Source organism: Pituophis catenifer, unplaced genomic scaffold (assembly GCF_029215685.1).
Source record: "Pituophis catenifer annectens isolate HBS135680 unplaced genomic scaffold, rPitCat1.0.hap2 SCAF_2, whole genome shotgun sequence".
NCBI lineage: Eukaryota > Metazoa > Chordata > Lepidosauria > Squamata > Colubridae > Pituophis > Pituophis catenifer.
Window position 1 is genome coordinate 101,951,589 of NW_027256882.1, and position 17,961 is coordinate 101,969,549.

Sequence of the window (17,961 nt, forward strand, 5' to 3'; positions counted from 1 at the left end):
GAAAAAAAATGGGAATACCAGTATATTTCATTGTCCTAATGCGAAACCTATATACAGGTCAAAAAGCCACAGTATGAACAGAAGATGGTGAAACAGACTGGCTCCAGGTCAGTGATGGAATGAAAAAAGTAGGACTAAAATTACAGTATATGTAAACATGACCAAACTTTTGACAAGCAGAAGAACCAACCGTAGAATTGGCAATGAAGTTATTGAAATGATAGATAGCTTGTCTTTTAGAATCAACCATCAACAGTAAAGAATCAAAGAGTCAAGAAATATGCCATGAATTAGTACTTGGTACAGAAACCACAAAAGTGTTATAAAAAATGTTCAGATGCCATGATGTATCTATGCTTACAACAATCAGAATAATGCAAACTTGTGGCACTCTATGGAAGCAAAGGTTGCCCTTTTAAAAGGCAGAATAGGAGTATTGCTGCTTTTGAACATTGTTTTGTCAGGAGCCTTCTTCATCAAACAAATGGATCCACAAACAAATCAGCCCAGAATTTTCACTCGAGGCACAAATAACCAGGCTCAAATTATCCCACTTCAGATACCTTATGCAAAGGCATAGATCTCAGGAAAAGGCTCTAATGTTCGGAAAGCAAGTAGCATCATGGATGGATTCAGTTACAATAGTCAGGGTTGCACCTGAAACACCATGTTAGGGACAGCTGTGGGTGCTCCAATTCTAGAGGTTTTTAAGAAGAGATTGGAGAACCATTTGTCTGAAATGGTATAGGGTTTCCTGCTTGAGCAGGGGGTTGGACTAGAAGACCTCCAAGGTGCCTTCCAACTCTGTTATTCTGGTCATGGGGGAAATCTGTCTACATAATTGCTAACAATCAACACTAATTTGATAAAACAACCAATCAATCAAATTTCTCAACTCAGACATTGGGTCCCTTCAGTTTTGATTCTGTTTACCACTGCAATGCAAGGAATATGTCCTCTCATTGAACTCATCAGTATTCTCTCTCTATCGGAGGTACCCACCCTTGCTTTTCCCTTACATATACATACTTTGCAAGGGAAAAGATTGTTGTTGTTGTTATTGTTATTAAAACAATGCAATCATTTGATGGATGAGGGTAACATTAAAGTAACCCTACAGAATGACTTCAGATAAATGGAAGATAGTGCTGTGGCACGGTACTTTGGCTGCAAGAAGGAAGTGAAAAATTCTATAAGCCAAGCCACACAACTCTGCAAAACTGGCTTTGCAACAAAGAGATAGTCCTCATTGAAATACTTGTTCAAATGTATTGAACAAGTATTTCATTCTAACATTCAAAGTTAGAACGATGCTAAACAAGAGGGACATACAGCAGTTCCTTGTGGTTGCAACTATGGAGTATCCCCACATTTACCGGATTGCAATTTGGTCACAATTATGACGGTCACAAAGTTCCACAGTCATGTGATCACTATTTGCAACCTTTCACTGCTGGCTTCTGGCAAAGTCAATAGGGAAGCCAGCAGGAAGTCACAAATGGCAATCATGTAACTGGGGGATGCTATTACCACGGAGGATTTGCCTAATGCCAGAAACTGAAACTGCCACAATGTCATCATATGTCAACAGGGTCATATAACATTACTCTAAGGCCCCCATCACTTAGTGAAGTTGCTAATTTCAACTCTTATTGAGTTCAAGTTTACCCAATATCAGTTTTTTTTCCCCCTTGGTTAAACACATCACATTAATTATTGTACGAAGATCACTTGTAACAGGTTGGGGCAGCCATAATGAGTAACTGCTGCCAAATAAAAACAGTCATGCCGAAGGAACAACTCTATACAATTTGCTGCTTCTCATACATAAAAAAGAAATAATTTAGATTGTATGAAATATAACTTAAGCATAAATGATAATTTTTCACTACTTTCATATAGGACCGGCACATTTATTTTGCCCTGCTGTTGTTATAGGAAAAGGATTCTTTGAGAATGCAGGGTCTTTCTTTTCCTCTAAATGTGTTCTTCTCCTAATGTGATACATGCCGTCATCTGTCAGGCATAACCCTCTGGTTTCTAGACAGATCAAACTTTGCACAAAAGAAATAACTTTGACATCAAAACAAGGACAAGGTACTATCGGAGCACTTCAGCCTTCCAGAATATTCCATTACAGATCTCAAAAATATCCATCTTGGAAAAAATAAATTTCCCCAGCATGATTGATTGAGAGATTGCTGAACACGCATCAAAAAGTTTCAGGCTACACCATGCGTATCCGGAGTTCTTTGTAAACCCTTTGCACTGTCTTAAGAAGCAAGCTGTTCCATATTTGAGAATCTATTTTAAATCTAAAGCTAAAAGAGCACTTATCGTTTAAGCCATGCCTGCAGTTGTTTATGTACTTAGGATGTATGAAGATGGGCAAATAAACGTTTCAGCCTATGAAATGTTATGTTAGCATGCATGCCTGAATTCTCTGCCATTAGGAAATATTCAGACAAATGAAGCAGAGCTTACCTCAAGGCTCAGGTTGATTATTCTTATGGCAGTTTTTCACATGTGCTAGCAATTACGATATTGCTTGGTCAGTCCATTCTCTGATAGTGGCTGGTTGCAAGGAAGTGATATACTACTGTCAGGAGCTAAGCTGGTACATGCACACACCATAAATTAGAATAATATGGAATGCAATGAAAACAAATAAAATCACTTGTAGCTGTTTGTGCTGGAAGTAATTCATAGCACATATAAGCAAAAATTTAATAGGGTTTATTTTGAAGGACTATTTACCAGGAAAATTCGTTCATTAGGATATTTATGAAAGGCTATAACTGTATGACACCATTCCTTAATGGGCATTCTTTTTCCTTTGGTTCACATAATTACTTATGTTCACCATCCCTATCAAAATTAATATGATCAATAGGGAATACTAGCTGTGAAAAAGGATGATCAAGGAAATTATTCATGGGGGGGGGGGATTATATTCACAATGATGTGTTTAACTAAGAAAAAAACCCCTGATATTGGATAAACAGTTCGTAGATCTACTACCTATCTCCTGAGATTTCTTTGCTTATTGAAAAAAGCATTTAGGTTTGCAGAGTTACTTACAGAATAGTACAATCAATATAGTGCCTCTCCTCAGTTTTATAAGCTATAAAAGCACAGCTCAGATGGAAAAAGAACAAGAGGAAAACTTGGGAACCCCTAGTTAATGTTTCTTTGTTCTCATAATTCCTAGCTAAGGTGGAAATCTACTTAGGTAGCCAGATGTCACCATTGCCCGCATAGCATACAGTTCCAATGGCTTCTGTGATGAGAGCATAGGGTCTTAAATCCAGCTGATAAGAGCAATAGAAAGCAGAGATAAGAAGAGAGGAAAAATCTTCCCTTGCTTAGTTCAAGCATGCTGTTCCTGTAATGGCCAACTAGATGTCTAACACATCTAGTTATTGTGTCCTTATCATTAATGTTCAGAAGTATAGCTACTGTTTAGCTACTGACATCAAAACCAGTGCCCTTTACTCTCTTTATTCTCTCCCATATTTTTGCAATACATTCCGAACCAGTCTTGCATGAAGTCAACATTTTCACTGAATGTTGAAAACATTTCTATTATTTATGATCAATCACCATTTGCTCAGACCCTATGGACTCAGACCCCATGGGCAAAGAAGCACTGCTAAATTTGAGGCAAGCACTGCTAAAACTTTATCATTACTATTATTGCTCCAATGTGCATCATTTTACATTTGTTAACTCTGAAATGAATCAATTCCCACTCCAGAGTTTGGAGAGATTCTCCTGCACTTAGCACTTAGACCACTGCCCCGTTTCGTTTTAAACATGCTGAGAGTAATTTGAGCACTAACTGGTCATCCTGAGCTGAATTATGAAGGTAATTCAAATTAGGAATGCCATAGAGCTGTAGTAATGCTTCTGCTTGCGACAAACTAAATATTATTTGCATAGTCATGGGAGAAAGCTCTGAAAACTGACCTAGAAGGCTGCAAAATCGGAAGGAAGAACAGGAAACATCTATTTAACTCTTTCTGAGAACTATTTTGCTACCATAATCAATTCCAAAAGCCCTCTCCATTGGAAATTTTAATGAAGAGATTTTCTGGCAAATATGGTGACACATATCCTAATCAACCTAAAAGCAGGAGTATAAGCCAGATAGGAAATTGTTAAATATATTTCTCAAAGATAGCATGTGGAACAAGTTAGGCTGGGCTTTTGCGCAGAGGGGAGGGTAAACTATTTTTCCTATGCAAATAATACAATGTCTTCCCAACCAAATAGTAGTCATAACTGGAAAGATATTAATTTACACCACACAATCCAATAGAATCTCTTGTTTAATGTCTCAACAGTAAGAATTTAGATACACAGCCCAAACAACAACATCAAAACACAGTAATTATATTTATTCATTTATTTATAGCCCCACCTTTTTTTTTTATAAAAAAAACTCAAGGCAGTGAATATATCCAATACACTTTCTTCCTCTTATTTCTCCCCACAACAGCAACCCTGTGAGGTAGGTTTGGTTGAGAGAGAGTGACTGGCCCTAAGTCCCCCACCTGGCTTTCATAGCTAACTCATGGTCTTCTGCTTTTTAGCCTGGTGCCTTAACTATAATACACAAGCATATTCTATAATACACAAGCATATAATACAAAGGCATATTCTTAAAATGACAGCTGCATGTTTAAAAGCAATAAAACAATAAATCCAATATACCATGTTGATGTAAAAAGAAAAAAAAATCATAGCAAAATTGTTCCTGGGTGGACTTCTTGAGTCCATCTTAATGTGCTCATTGTAATAAAACAGATAGATTCAAGGAGTATTGAAATGAAAAATCATACCAGCTTTTTTAAAACTGCAATGCACCAAATAAGAATTAAATTGTAAGCCAATGTAGTTGAGGAAGTTATATCAAAACTAACTCAAAAAGCTTCATTGTGGGATTAAGTTTTTTAGCAATGTTTTGGTTCTTCACTTAATAACTATGTTTTGATATAAATTGGTCTTTGTGATGCTATTTTTCTGCTTTCTGTTGCTAAGGATTCAATCCCTTTTAAGCTTCTTACAAGCTATAGAGTAAGTTTAGATACGAAATGCAAAAATATTAATTAAATATATTTTTTAATCTAGAGGCTACAAAGCAATCAATATGAATATGGCTTAATATTAGATCTTGCACACAGGAAAATGTTTTAAATTCATAAAAATCTTTCTGAACTTCATCTGAAATGTTGGTTTGCTTTATTCTATTTCTTTTGCTTCATGTTGACCACTCTTGACATGAAAAAAATGTTTTTCTTTTTTCACTCAGTAGCAAATGGTAATTTGCAATTCTTAGGAATATGCAATTCTTGAACTTTTGTATTACTCATGAACTTTTGGGGATGGAAGCAACCTGGTTTGCCAGATTTAGAATTAATGATATATTTTGATTCAGAGTTCCCAAAAAGATACCTCAAACAAAAACAAAATAATGATCTTCCAGTTACATGTTAATGGGTCGTGAAAAATGGTCTTGGCATCTTCTGTATTTTTTGCTTACAATGATTCTGATATAATTATGCTTTGCAAGAATAATTGAATTGCTTTCTGTCAGTATATAAACATTTAAAAGGTCCATATAATAATTCTGATGCCATTTGAGAAACTGTGTGTTAGATCTGCATACCAAGATCCAATCATCAGTATAAGACAACAAAGCAAATATAAATAAAGAAGCCCAAGTCCCTTTTATAGCAATATTAGAATTTCCATTGTTTATTCTAAAAGAAAAGACCTCCCAAAAAGACAATGGTGGAAAGCAGGTGCTTGCCAAAGGGGTTCAGAACTTAGCTATGGAGGGTAGGGAGGGAGTGGGGATGGGGGCTAAACCACATTTTCTAAACTGCCAAGCAAAATATTTTCATTCATGAGTTCACCCAGCCTAAACATGTATCTAATCCTCTAAAACTGACAGCAGCTCAAAAAGCCAGCCATTCACTTCAAAGGAAAAAGGACCTGGGGATTATTAGCATTATCACTTATCAAGAAATGACCATTGGCTTTAGGGGCAAAAAGCTCCACCCACCCATTTAGCAAACCAAGGAATTGACTCTATGTAACATTGTTAAAAGGATGGAAAATCCGACTCGCCCAGTTCTGTCTCATTCAGTGTCAAGGATTCAACAAAAGGACTGTCAAAAAACCATCATTATAATAGGCAGGGAAAGTATTGTAGTCCACATAAGGCATCTGTAAACACTTTCAAAATTAACAATTAGGGGAAATATTATTTGTAATGTGTAAATCGCTATCCCCAACTAAGATCCTTAGACCAGTATGGCCACTAGAAAAAAACCAAGGCATTTATTTTCCAGTATTCTGATAAACATATAAAAAACCTTGGCACGTCTGGCCACAGTCTTGTTTTCCTACAGCCACAAATGCACAAAATTCTTCCAAGCATTTGGCCAAAGTATCATCTTTACAGTCAAAAACAAGAAAAATATCCTTCTGTCTTTTCAGTTGTGGCTGACTTTTAAGACTGGAAGGAATTGGGAATTCATTTAGGATAAGATAAGTATAAACTGCAATGGCTTTATTAATGGATTTGGTAAGTAACAAAATGATATTTGAACAGAGTTATGAAGTTAGGAAAACATTCTTTCCTAAGCATAAGTCCTTTCTTATATTTAGCTTTAAACTGTGCCAGCAATATATCCATAAGAAAAGCAATGCAAAATGTGAATTACAAAATAAATCCATTTGTTTCGTCTGAATCACTAGAAATGTGAAATTAATTCAATAGACATTTGCAGCGCAGTTGGGCTCATTTGCTTCTGAACAATGCTTGAAACTTGAATACATCTACTTAAGACATAATTGTTTCAATGAGTCTATTGCCCAAGAAGTTGCATGTAAACTTAATGACTTCTGACTATACAGCACCAATTGCAGGAAGTAAAACCTGAATGGATCTAGGATCCAGGAAAGATTGGGAAAGATCTAGAAAGGATGAAATAAAGATCTAAATGCAACAATACAACAAGTAAGTAAGGTGCTTCCCAACTAAGCTTTCACCGAACTTCACCTAAAAATCATCTAACTTCATTTGAAGAATGTTAAAGAAAATTTTCAGTGTTTATAGTAAGATTTCAATCTTTTCAACTATTTCAACTAAATAGTTTTTCAACTATCATAAAAGTATTAAAGGGCTGCTTCTATTTTTACCAGACAAGTGCTTTCTAAAGAATAAGAAACATTTATACTAAAATTATGAAATATCAGAAAAATGTCTTCATCCCTGAAACTAACAGTGTATGGATAACTACACCGATTATTTAAAAAATTGAAGATATTAAAGAGCTCATAGAATGGAATTAATTTACCTAGGTATGGATTTGTTCTATTTTATATATGCATAAAGAATAGTCATTGAATCAACTTCCAGCCCAATAAATTATTGGACTGGAAGACAATTTTTAATGTATAAGATTATCATTTGTATAGTATGGAAAATGTTTGTGTTTATTTGCATAATACATTGATTGATCTACTCTAATCTATTTTATCTTAAAATGTTAAAAAAATACAAAGAAGTAATAACAGTAAAAGCTGAATCATGTCTCAGTGTTTAAGGACTCTCCATAACAGGCACTATAACTCATTTTCTGTAATTTAATTCTCTTGATATATTATATAATTTTATTTCTAAATACAGTATATCTAAATTGTACCTGAAAATTTAACATATTGATATATACATTTTCTTGCATTCTACAATTCCTGCAAAATAAGCAAATAATTTCTCCCCATCCTCTGTTTATTGGGAATATGATTTAAAGTTTCATCAGGATTGAAATGCAATTTTTTATTGAACAATCTGATAATTACAAATTGTCTTTAAATAACACCAGAAATGTGTTTTCATAATGATTTACACTTATGTAAATGGCTTACATAATCACTAGAAAACACTAATCCTATATCCAAAAAGAATCTTTTGTTAGTATCATACTTAATATTCTGATTTTAATAAAAGGCACTATTATTTAAATTTACCCAATAAATGGGTTTCTATTAATAATCTTGCCCCCCCCCTTAAAATGTGAGTCTTGATCTTACATTCATTATAGAGGAATGATTAATTGCCAGAAATTGAGCAATGAAATTATACTTTGCAGTAAGATCTGAATTTTGATATATATAAAAGATAAGTTTCTTTAGTTTTAATATTGTTTAATATTATTTAATATTGTTCAGCAAAAACAGAAATATTTAATCATGAAAAGCTGTTTTCCTTTTTTCAGATCCTAAATTGAATTTCCTCCAGTTTCACCACTTGGAGCTTATTGGGATTTCTTTGGCTGAACAAAGGGATATGAGGCCAGGGTGACCAGTTCTATCCCAATATGCCTGGGCAGGGGGTTGGACTAGAAGACCTCAAAGGTCCCTTCCAACTCTGCTATTCTATTCTATTCTATTCTATTCTATTCTATTCTATTCTATTCTATTCTATTCTATTCTATTCTATTCTATTCTATTCCATTATGACTCCATTTCTTGGCTGTCCTGGAACTCAGACAGAAGATCCACTACGATGGGAATGAGATAGCCTCAGGCTTACGGGAAAGCAAATATGGTTTACTGGCCTTTGCATCTTTGTAATTTTGCTGACCATTGATCATCAATAAAGAGTTTCATAAGAAAAAAGGAGAGGAGGCTATATCAATGCCCCATTCAAACTCATCCTTCATTCCAATGCCTTGTCTTTGAAATATGCACAAAATCATAGTTAAAGTATTAGTTTTCAAAACTTCTAAACAATGATAACACATTCATTAAAACAATGGCTGCTAGAAGCCCTGACTGGTTCAGACATTAATTTAAAAAAAACCAGGGCCTTAGATTAGTTTATTTTATCAATGAAATTATTCCGGAAGGGGGAGCTCTGTGCCCGCAACCTACTTCCTTTTTATGATTCAGTTGGGTGGTAAAATATAGAAATATATCTACCGAATGCCCTTGCCATTCCTGAGCTGTTGGCCAAATTCCTTTTCAAAACAGTCTATATAGAATATTGTTCTTACAAACACTAGTTTTCAGAAGACAAACACAGAAAGGAGATGTCAACGCCCAATAGTCCTTTGCCCACTTCTTTCTTCATTGGCTGACTTATCTTCCTATCCAAACAAACATATAGCGCTCTACAATCTGGATGCAATTTTTAAGAAATCCACCCACCTGTGAAAAAAAGGAAGGGAATCTACACATCAATAATTGCCTTATTGTTGCATTGCCAAAAAATAGCATCTTCTATAAAGCATAATTCATGAGTCACACGGCTTTATTGAAATAAATGTCAGTTGTCAAACATACAGTTTAGAGATCTACTACAATTTATTTGTCCAATGTCAGGAATGTGTATTATGATTATCTCTGCGAACAGGATATTTTGAAGCTGAAGCTGCTTCATGAGATACTGTGTTCCTGTATTCTGGTCAGATACTTGGCTCAGGTGAGACTGTATAAATGGTGTCAGGTGCTTGAAATTTTGCCAAAAGACAGATGCCAATCAAGAGCTTTCTGTTGTACTTCTGAAAGTACATTAGCAATATGTGAAGGAAAGTTTTCTTAATTGTTGAGGGAAGAAGAGGTACTGAGCTTTACCACAGTGACTGGAGATTATTTGTTAAAATAGATTAAATCTCTTCTCATTGTCTGATCCATTTTTATCTATTAAATGCATTATACCAATTGTCTACTTTACTATCTTGTCCTTTTGCATGTTTAATCCAGAACTCTATTTTGATATTGCCACTAACCATTATATTCCAAATCCAAGTGGCTGAAAACATTGCATGACAATTATAAAAAGTAATGCAGGTTAAAAAAAATGCAATACTGAAAAAATGCAGAGCAATAACTAGGGACTCAGAATTTTACTGTATACAAATTGTACTAATGTTCTGAAATTTGGCAGAGAAATGTTTATCTCAACTGTTAAAAAGTCTTCATTTTTATTACTATCTCTTTAGCAGTCAGCATAATTTACAGATCATATCTCATTCTGCTGGAAAGTTGTTTTGGGAAAAACTGAGAAATTGAGGCATGACAGATTCATGTACCCAACACTTTGTTTTATTTATTTTTATGTTGCGATAGAATAATATTTCCAGTCTTTCCAACAGTGTGAATCTAAATTCTAGGGATTTCAACAACCAATTGGCAATATAGATGCCAATTAGAAAAAAAGACAGTAACAAAATCTTAAACAGGAGAATGAACGTTTAATTTGCAATTCCCATATTATTTCATAAACAATTTTAAAATTCCCCTTCTAGGAGTTTTATATAAATCTGAGGTGATGAACATCAATCTCTTTTCACAATCCTGATAAAGATAATTACTCTCAAATATCAGAGCTGACAGAAATTTCAAGGAACAGCAGTTAACTTATATGCAGAACATTTTTTAAAAATCTCTTTAAAGAAGGAAAAATGAGAGGGTGCTAGAACGGAAGACTGAAAAATTCAGTTTTAAGAAAATAAAGCATAAATATCAGTATTATTTCATTTGGCCAAAAGGATTTAAAAGATTTGGGTGTAGGACTTTCTAATTCCATATTTTTAAATGTGTGTACTCAAGTCACATTTCATGCCCTTAAATGTATCTTTAGTTTTAGGGAAATGTATCTCCTAAATTTCTAAATAAGCAACCATTGGCTTTTGGGAAAAGTCAAAGTAGCACACGATTCAGAAATAAAGTCCCAGTTCTGTTCCACCCACAAATAAGAACTATTCATTCTAACCTGGGTATAGGTACAATATTTATCATCTACATACTACATATGGGGAACACAACAACCAGATACATAAAATTCAGCACATATAGTCCTGTATTTCTGGATTTTATAACACTCACACATGGATATGCAGGAAAAGAAGGTCATTATTGATAGAGTCAACCCTTACAGAAAGGTAGAAAATGAGTATCTTATTTCCAACATTTATTAAGTAGAGATGTGGTTGTTCTTACAGAAAAATCTGCCAGCTACCTACCATCGGAACAGTTTGATAGTAAAACCAAATACTAGGAAGGTGGTCAGCTTTCCTTCACTGGATATGTTTAAGCAAAAGATAGACAGTTATGTGTCAAACAGGCTCTAATTTCAATTCCTGTTCTGAGCCAGGGGGCTAAATTTGTTGGTTGTTTGTAGGTTTCTCGATTCCTTCCAGCTGTACGCTCTTGAGGCTCTTGTACTCAGTCAGATGCAGGTGTGTGAGTCATAAGCACAATCACTCAAAGCAGGAAGGCTCCCAGATTACAAAAATGTACTATTCACATGGAATGGAGCAGAAAAAAAGGATTCCATTGCCAGGTCTCAAATCCTGCAACAAGACAGAATGAGAATCAAAGATTTAAACTGGGCATAAAGACAGGACCAGAGTGGTAAAAACAGGATATAAAAAAATGGGCACTAGCCCAACTGACAAATAGAAGCCTGAATCAGCAGTAAGTCGGGTGAGCCTACCTGAGAATTTAGACCTCAAAGGAAGGAGGACTTTAAGCCACAACATTTTTAAAATGAGGAAACAGATTATCAGGTTTTGCAATCAACTGATTACCAGGACTTGCCAAATCCTTTAAAAGCATTCCCAGCCCACCAAAACTGTTTCAGGGGAGCGACATTTGCAATTTGGATTTTGAGATGATTCTAAGTTTACAAGGGAGTGTTATGGCTTCCAAAGGGAGCGTCCTCTCCGTCTATTAGGAGGGACTGAGCATCCCTTAGCAGTTTTAACAAATGATGGGGGTTGTCTACATTCTTCCATAAATACCGATCTACACACAGCTTCATGTTTTGTAAATGTTAAACTGGATTCCAAGCTGAATAGATCCACCCCCCTCTCCATTCTGTGTGTTTTGTTTTTTTTATACTGTCCAGCAAAGAGCAATCCTTTTAAAAAGTTGCAGGAACAGCTTCAAATCAAAGGACTTCTTTGAAGTTATTTACTTTGTGAAATGTCTGCAATCTTCCTCGGCAAGCTAATTATTTTCCTCCTAATTCCGTATAATGTATCCTTATGCCCTCTCTCACCTGCACATCTATATCACAAAACTTCACACATTCCTTGAGAATTCATCCCGTTAATTTACTGTTATAGCCACTCAGGTTTAATTACCACTTTTGTGTGTGTCATTTTTAGAAGCCTACTAAAGACATAGCTCTGATTCATAATCTTGTAAATGTTTACTTAGCTACACTATATTCCAACAGGTAATCCAATGTAACAATTGAATCTGCATCTATATTATTTTTAATAAACACAAGGTGTGACTGCACATTTGGGGGATGCAGTTTGATGACACATGTTTTTCAAGCATTAGTGGATACCTTACCAAATGGAAAGCACAAGGTGCAGATTCTGAAATCCGCAGCTTTAGGGCCAGAGAGCCACAACAGTAGGGTCCAATTACAGCAGCAAATTGGTCCATTACTGCTTGAGGAAAATGACTGCTGCTAGTAATTACTGCTAATCCACTAATGAGCAATTGTTTGCTGCAAGTTCTTAGAGGTGAGCCTAATAAATGTGAGTACAGTACAATAGAGTAGCTTCCCATCTCCACCAAAAGACCCTCCTCGCTTCTGCTAAATCAACTTAATTGAATGGATGCTTACTTAGCAAATGTATTGTGAATGTGCTTCATATAGGCCTGTTTTAATAGAAACATGATCTTCTGCAGTTCAGGTTTTCTTCACCTTAAGGCAACTCTGAATGACAAGAAATCAGGTGCTGATTAATTTGTTATTTTAGGGCCATTGTATGCATTTGGGGCTCTTTTTCCCTGAGGATGGTTGGCAAGATTTTTTTTTTTTTTAAATCCAATAGTTTTGACATCTGTAAGACCAGGTAGATGAAGCCCAGTAAAGAATTAGGATATGCTTAATTCTGACTATGCTGAATAATATCCTTTTCCCCCCACTCTTTAAGTTTGCATTATACTTGCTGATTTGAAATGATTCCAAGTACAATTTGGTTTAAAAACAAAAATAATAAACCCATAAGCTCATAAAATCAGAAATATTTCCTGCAATAGATCAACCTTTGGGCTTGAACGGAGATCTGGTGTGGGAACTTTATAGTACCCTGAAAGAAAATTAGATGGAAATGGAATGACTGTCAGGGCCAAATCTGGTATAAAGTTAAATAAGTCACTTCAAGTGCTTGAATTCTATTTGCAAATAAAATTAGAGCATGTTGCACGCTTCTGTAGTTACACTTCCATGAGTCATCTTCATAGATTGTTCAGCCAGTAAAACACAAGATTCCACTCTATTTATTTTCAATTTAAGGACATATCTTAAAATGTGGATTAATCTTTCTTCCTATTGAAGAAAGAAAATAATAATAACCATTCCATCATTCATTTAAAAACAAATGGCTATTTATTGATCCTGCTATGGTTATGCAGAGTCTGCGTTCTAATAAGAATTGTTTATTCCTTGGAGGTAAAGTTGCCACATGTTCTGGAATGTGAGATGAATATCCAATACAACTAAACAGAACTTCAAAAATTATTTGGAAGAAATGCTGACTTTATGCTACTCCACTGTAACCTGTTGTAAAATGTTGTGTCCACTTTAAGAGTTGCATTAACTTGAGTCACTATATTGAAACAACAAAAGGATGGTTTGTGGAACAGCAAAGATGTGCTATGTTTTAAGAACATTTGAAGCACTTCTACATTTTTTTTCAGTAGTGCACAGCCTTATTATTCTAGTAACAGAAGCACCATAAAGATTCATATCTCTAACAATAATAGAAGCAAACCTATAAAAAAAGGACAATGATTACATCATTAATATCAGAAACCTGATATAGTTTTCCTAACTTGCATTTGTATGCCTATCTGAAATAAGTTTTTTTTAAAAACTTGCTTTTTTTTCACAATCAATTTTCTGTCAACAAAGGGAAGGAGCAAGTTTTTCATTTCTGGCAAGATTCCTAGACATTTAGCAATCACACAATAGGCAGAAAACCAGTTAACTAGATTAACCTGGGTTACTACTCACAGTACAATGTGCCAACATTTAAGACTCAAATAAATATTTTTTTCAATAATTTTATTATGGATTATATTATACAAGTAAAAATTACACAATTACAAAAACAAGGAGATACGTTTAAAACAAAATAAAAAGTAGAGAAAAGGAAAAGGAAAGTGAAAGATGAAAATAGAAAAAGAAAGAAGAACTCTCCCCTTTATCAAAGTTTATCAAGTATAATAATCTTTAGGCCAGTCACTCTCTCTCCACCCTAGGAAGGAGGCAATGGCCAGCCCCTTCTAAATCTGCAGAGACTTGTCCAGGTAGTAGCCAGGATTCAACACTGGCTTGAAGGAACAATAACAACAAAAATCAACATAAAAGGAACAAACTTAATGTATTATATTAAGTGTTTGGTGTTATATTATGCTTTTTATGGTGATATTACTATTAAGTTAAATTTATGTTGATAATTATTGATACAACTCAAGGTTTTTTAAAATGTATATTGTTATTGTGCTGTGAGTCATATAACAATCTAAAAACATTGAAAATAAATACATAAACCCTTTCCTCAGTAATTTAGCCCATTCTGCAATCCCTAATTGGAAGGGGTTATGCTAATACAAATTTCTTTTTTCTTGTTGGCTAAAGCAACACACATGCTACTTCCAGGATAATGCTGTACCTATTACTACTACAGTGTGTCTTCTGAGATTGGTCATGAGCAAAGGAAGGATAGAGCTATTCATGCAGATTGCTAAATTTATGCTGCCAAAATATCCACGTATATATCTAAATATATAAATAAGCTCTGATTCCCAACATGAATGATGGTAGAATGATCTGCAATTGATTTAAATAAGTGCAAAGACAATCTAGCTTTTTTATTTAACAAAGTGTCAGAGACTCCTGCTTCAAGCAAGACAAACAATTTCAGCGCTCTAAAATCAGCAGTGCAACAATTTGTGCTTACTCAGTCCAATATTTTAAGCTCTCTTCCTTAAGATCTGCTTTCTTGCAATGATATCTGAGTACGTGTTAACGATAATAACATATAATGATGAACTGCATGGAAATTTATCCCAGGTTTGGTACATAGCATGGAAATTCATTTGGCATGATTTACACCATGGGAGTACAATTATAATACAGACCTCTGCAAAATATATGGTCTGGATTAAAGGCCTGTAAATACTTTTAAAAGGAAAATCCATTCTGGTTCAATTCCAGCAACTGCTTAGAAGTTAATGTGTAATCTTACTGGCCACAGTCTTTGAGGCTCAGCAATTTTTGCAACACCTAGAACATGAACAAAAGAAATTAAAAGAAATCAACAAAGAAAAAGACCTTTATACCAATACCATTCACTATGTCTCTTGTAATTTTCTATCCTTGCAAACCGTATATCAATTCATTTATTACTATCAATTCTTTTATCCATACATCAATTCATTTATTGCTTTTTGTTCTTTAAATTTCTCACTTCTCTCTTTTTATGGACCTCATCGACTCCATCCACCCATGACTTTCTGGGACTTCCCCATGGTCTCAAGACATTCACCCTTCTTTTATGTGTTGGTTTTACAATTTGATCCTCGTTCATTTGCTATGATCAAACCTACCTCAATGTACTTTCTTCATATTGGTCATATTTGTATTCAATTTGCATTCACTCTGCACCCATTCATTTTTGATCACGTCTCCTCTTGTTTTATAACACATGCTTTTTAAATTAATACATCCCTACCTAGTGCAGTTTCCATGTTTCCCTTGACATACTCAATTCTCAGAATCAATCAGAATAGAGCTGGAAGGGACCTTAGATGTCTTCTAGACCAGCCCCGTGCTCAAGGAGGAGACCCAATACCATTTCAGGCAAGTGGCTCTCCAGTCTCTTCTTAAAGACCTCCAGTGATGAAGCTCCCACTGTCAACTCTCGAAACAACTCTAGCTGAAGCTATATTTTTCTCTGCTTCGTTTCTTAGTTGCCATACTTATTGCGGCGGGACTTGTAGAATGTTTTCCTCCAAAGTGCCAGACATAACAGCGATAAGGCTTGTGAGAACCAAGGCCAGCTCAACGTGCCCTAGCAACGGCAGGAGGGAGTGCTAAAAGGTTCATCACCTGCTTGGTTGGCTAACGTGACACAAGGGGGATGGCCAGTATCTATTTTTTTAATTATACTAAAGAACGGGAATTATTCAGAGTTGGTTTCACGTTTGATCATGCCGATATGATGTACCCAATAAACAGGATCTTTGAGAAAGCCATGGCCTCAGAGTCTTGAACTGATTGGGAGCATTACTCAAATGTATGACATTAAACCAACTCTCTTTAAATTCATCAAACCTCCAGGACTTCTAAGCCCCGGCCCTCTACTAGCCACTTGGTATGTTTAATCATCTTAGTTGCTCTTCTCTGCACTTTTCCAAAGTCTCAACATCTTTTCACTGCATATAATAAAGTGAGCAGAAACCCACTCTTACATATTTTCCTGTTTTGACCCACCATCATTCTTCACAGCCAATCACAGCTGTAAACTTATTTCAAATCATTTTCAAAGCAAGCATTGATATTATAAGGAGAAATCAGGTGATATTTCTCTATGATAAGAAGATGTGCAGGAGAATGAAAATGAATTAGACAATTTCAAGCTTCCCCTTTAATTATCAAAAACTAATCTATTTTTGCATTCCCCTATACTAATAAATATCAATTATTGCAAATGATTGCAATGGTCTGATTTAAAGAGAAGTCCTTCAATCTGACCAAGCATGGATAAACTAAATATGCTTAAATATGAAAGAATGATCTGTTGTTACTTGTTGCATTTGGTTCTAAAACATAAATCTTTGCCAAATGTTCTGGATATTTGCAGAAAATTATAGATTGCAGGGGGTATAAAAACTAAGCAATTCCAAGCCCTAAAGCAGGAACAAAAGGCACATCTTGTATGTTTTGAAGCAGACACTTTCACAAAGAAGGAATACATTCCCAAATTGAAGTGCATACTCCAATTAGGAACAGAGGTCAATCCTGATACGGTTCCTAGCAATTGCCTTTTGCTGCAGCTAGTTTTGAGTGCATTGCTCATAGCTTGATATATTGAAAGAGTGAATAAAAACAAAGAATTGTTATTCACTGCTTCCAGTGAAGCATGACTATGGTTGCATTTTATGTTGGGGGAAAAAAAGAGAGTATGTGTTTGTTACAGTTGTAGCAATGGTCTTTTTAAAGATGAGAGCAATAATAGCAGCCAAGTGTTTTCTAAGTGAAAAAATAAAGATTGATAGGACCAGGAGAAGAGATGGACTTACACAATAATGACTGCTTTGACTTAGAAATGCACACCTTTCTTTGGCACATGTCTCATACCACATTTCCCAGGCGTAAGATTGACGTCAGATCGGATTGTAATTGAGAAAGCAATTTACACTTCTCTGGTCCTTAAAATTCTTCACAAATCCCCCAGATAAGCTTGAAATGTTTTTGGAATAAAAGGAGGCTATCCGCAATTTACACACATTGAAACATTCCATACAATAATAAATCTGACTTGCTTGAGCCAAATATATGGGTAAACAAATTATTCTCTATTCATATAGTATAAATGTTTAGATTCTGACATTGCCCTCCTCCCCACTCCCTAGAATTGCCTTCTACAAACATGGAAACAAAGAAACCAGTGAAATATTTTTGTTTTTATATTGTGTTTATGCTAAATGTGTATTTAAAGTTTTGTTGTTTCTTTTTATCATTCTTTCCAGAATGAAACACAACAATGAAACATAACAAAAATACCTCGGGGCGGGGGGCGAGGGGAGAGAGCTTTCAAACTAAAATCCCAGTCTTAATTGTGATAAATGCAAAATTACATCTGGGATCTCCATATAGCTTTCCATTTGAGGCATATTCACTTCACAACC